Consider the following 3,482-nt stretch of genomic DNA (forward strand, 5'->3'; position numbering starts at 1 on the left):
GTTTTCAATTTTGGGGAATAAATTAAATGCCTAGGAATAGAACTACCTGGTCATATAGTAATTCTAGTCTTGGCTTTTTCTTTTTTTTTTTTTTTTTTTTTTTTTTTTTTTTTGGTACCAGGAACTGAACTCAGGACCTTGCACTTGCCAGGCAGGTACTTATGCCACTGAGCTATGTCTCGGGCCACAAGTTTGGCTGAGAAACTTCCAAGCCATTTTTTTTTTTCACAGTAGCAGCACCATGTTACATTCCCATCAGCAGAGGACAGAGGTCCCAGTTTCTCTGTACCTTTGCCAACACTTAGCTGGGTGCCGCAGCCGTCCTACAGCACTGGGAGCGGCACCTCATTGTGGGTTAACTTCGCAGGTCCCTCACGACTAAAGATGCTGAATGGTTTTTGGTGTAACTACTCTTTGTACATCCTCTTTGAAGAAGTGCTTACATTGTGTGTCCTTTTTTGTTTTGTGTCGTTTGTGACGGCTGAGTTATTGGGGTTCTTCACAGATTGGCTATGAATTAGTTCCTTACCATTATGGCTTGCGTCTAAATGTCTCCTGCCCCCACACCCCATGCAGTCATGGGGGCGGCTTCTACAGTTTGTGGCTGATCCGTGGTCTGGTGCTGGGCTTATGGCTGTGAGTGCTGCACCCGCCCTGGGGTGGGCGGCCGGCATGTACTATAGGGAGGGGGAGGGGGCTGCTCTCGCTGCTCCTCCCTTTTCGCTCTTGTTGTTTTGCTGTGTTTCTCTGCCTTGATCTGCTGCCCCCTGCCATGGGCCACCCTGCCTTGGAGCCAGCTGATTATGGACTGAAACCTTTACAAACTGTGAGCTAAATAAACTTTTCAATCTCGGTTACTCTTCTGTCATTGCTGGGACAAATACTCAACACCCAAAATGAAGGAATGAAAGGTTTATTTAGCTCACAGTTAATGGAGGTTTCAGTCCATACTCCGCTGGCTCCAAGCAGAGTGGCACAGGGCCGACGGCAGCAGTTCGTGGCAGCGGCAAAGAACAAGAGCAAATGGGAGGAGGAGTGGCAACAATGGCAGCAAGCCAGCCTGTCTCTCTGTCTTATGTTAAATTCAGGCTCTCTGCCCCAGGCTGAGTGTAGCACTCACACCCATAATCTCAGCAGCACTCAGACCCATAATCCCAGCCTTGGATTATGAATTAATCACCAACTGTAGCACTGTGCCTCAAACACTGCATGAGGCTTTGGGGGGGCAAACATAAGCCATAACACGTTTCCTTCCTTAATATTGGGCATCAGCTATTTTGTCTCGGCAACAGGAGGAAAATAATGAACATACTTACCAAATATGCAATTTGCAAATATTTTCTCCCACTCTATGAGTTGTCGTATTCTTTTTTTTTCTAAGTTTTTAAAAAAATTTTATTTGTTTATGTGTGTGTGTGTGTGTGTGTGTGTGTGGCCAGCTCAGCCCACCTGGGGGCAGGGCTGGCTGCATGTGGTGCTGGGGGATTGAACCGCAGTCCCTGTGCTTTGCTAAACTTGTTCTAAGTAGGTGCTTTAGACCACTGAGCCATCTCACCAGCCCCAAGCTGTCGTATTCTTAAGCATTTGACTTTTTCATGCTAAGGTAAAAGGCGTGGTTTTCTTAATTTATTTTCTGGATTTCTTGCTCTAATTTTTAATGACAGCTTAGTAAATGCTAAACACAGAGCTACATGTCTTTCGGGATTTTTTTCATTTACATCTCAAATGAAAACTGCATGAGAAACCTACTATTTATTATTACCATTCCCATTTTATAGATGAATTAAATGAGAAGAATTTGCAAGTCAGCATCTAGTAAGTAGCAGAGCCTGTAATCCCAGCTTCTCAGGAGGTAGAGGCAGAAGGAACTCAAATTCACACTCAGCCTCGGCAGTGTATAGAGTCACCACCAGTTTGAGACTGGGCCAAATAGCTCAGTGGATTAAAGCACCTGCTTAGGCAGATGCCGGGGCCAGGAGTTCAATCCCTGGGCCTGCTGTGGCCCAGGCCCCAGGGTGCGCTGAGACAGCAATTGAGACTGGGCTGGGTATGGTGGCGCGCGCCTGTAATCCCAGCTCTTGGGAGGCTGTAAACAGGAGGATCACTACAAATCTGATCTAAGCAGTGAGACCCTGTAGACCCTGTCCTAAAATACAAAAAGAAAAGAAAAGAAAACAAAAGAAAAGAAAAGAGGGAGGGAAGGAGGGAGGGAGGGAGGGAGGGAGGAAGGAAGGAAGGAAGGAAGGAAGGAAGGAAGGAAGGAAGAAAGGAAGGAAAGAAAAAAAGTCATAACCAATCCTGGCACCTGGGAGGATCACGAGTCTGAGGCCAGTGTGAGCTACATAGGAAGATCCTGTCTCAAAAAGGAAAGACAAAACACTAATAACAACACAAGCTCACGGTCTACTCTTGGTTTCTTATGGGAACTTGACTTAGTATGTTCAATACAGAGCCAGCGAGTGGCAGTGCGAGGGGCAGAGAGGGACCTCTGATGGCCTGTTCCTTCCCAGCACTGGCAAAAATAGCCCAAATCAACACCTCAGAACTCCGGAGGTTGGTGAAGGGTTACAGTATCTACGGAGAAAGATCAAAGCAGGAGAAAGTCACAGACTTCGCATGAGCTTTGCAAGTGTTTGGACTTCAGCCCCGGTCACCTCCGTAGCATGATGCAGCCTTCTTTCCTTTCCTGTCCTTTCCTTTTTGATACAGGGTCGGTCTCCCTATGAAGCTTGGACTTGTAGTGACCCTCCAGTCTCGGTCTCCCCAGTGCTGGGATTCCAGGAGTGCACCACCATGCCTGGTTTTCGTGGCTGGCACTCTATGCCCAGGGTTGCGGGCCGGCACAGCATGCAGTATGAGGGATAGAACTTGGGACCTTGCACTTGCCACACAGGCACTTATGCCACTGAGCTATCTCCCCAGCCCAAAAACTCTCTTTCTTTTTGGTACAGGGGATTGAATTTGGGATGAATTTGGGACCTTGCACTGGCTGGGCAGGCGCTTATGCCGCTGAACTATCTTCCTACCCACGATGGAGTCTTGAAGGCCGCATCAGCCTGTGTTCCTGGTGCAAGTGCCTGGTCCCAGGACGGCAGAGGGGCTCTCTCCCCCAGCACTTACATCACCTGAGGCTTCCCCGCAAGTTGATGACGTGAGGGCACTGTGCTTATGTCACTGAACCCAAGCACAGCAATGCCAGGAAACAGCCCCATGCAGCCAACGGAACAAGTTACAGCCCTGGGGAGGAAGAGTAGGGGCGTGGGAGTCTTGAATACTAGGGCTTTCGAGATCTCCCCTATCCCAGGCAGGATGGATACTCAGAAAAGTACTTGAGAAGACCATAAGCTTTGACCTCTAGCTGGTCTTTAGGGTCTGCACAAGCAAGAAATGAAGGAAGGTGAAGGCAGAGTTGTACCTGTGGCTCCGGGTGGGGCAGTGGCCCATCAGAGGTGATCTGCAAAGGCCTGCGGTCCCCTCTCTTT

At 48.5% G+C, this 3,482-nt stretch overlaps 1 long non-coding RNA gene across 1 annotated transcript in view; it reads left to right on the top strand.

Moving 5' to 3' along the window:
• Positions 1 to 330, top strand: part of LOC111815112 — a 10,489-nt gene extending 10,159 nt beyond the window's left edge. The window contains exon 3 of the long non-coding RNA XR_002819904.1: positions 319 to 330. This is a non-coding gene — a long non-coding RNA (uncharacterized LOC111815112). The remainder of the gene's footprint in view (positions 1 to 318) is intronic.
• Positions 331 to 3,482: the final 3,152 nt, after the last annotated feature.

This window comes from Octodon degus, unplaced genomic scaffold, assembly GCF_000260255.1.
Source record: "Octodon degus isolate 3935 unplaced genomic scaffold, OctDeg1.0 scaffold00001, whole genome shotgun sequence".
Lineage (NCBI taxonomy): Eukaryota > Metazoa > Chordata > Mammalia > Rodentia > Octodontidae > Octodon > Octodon degus.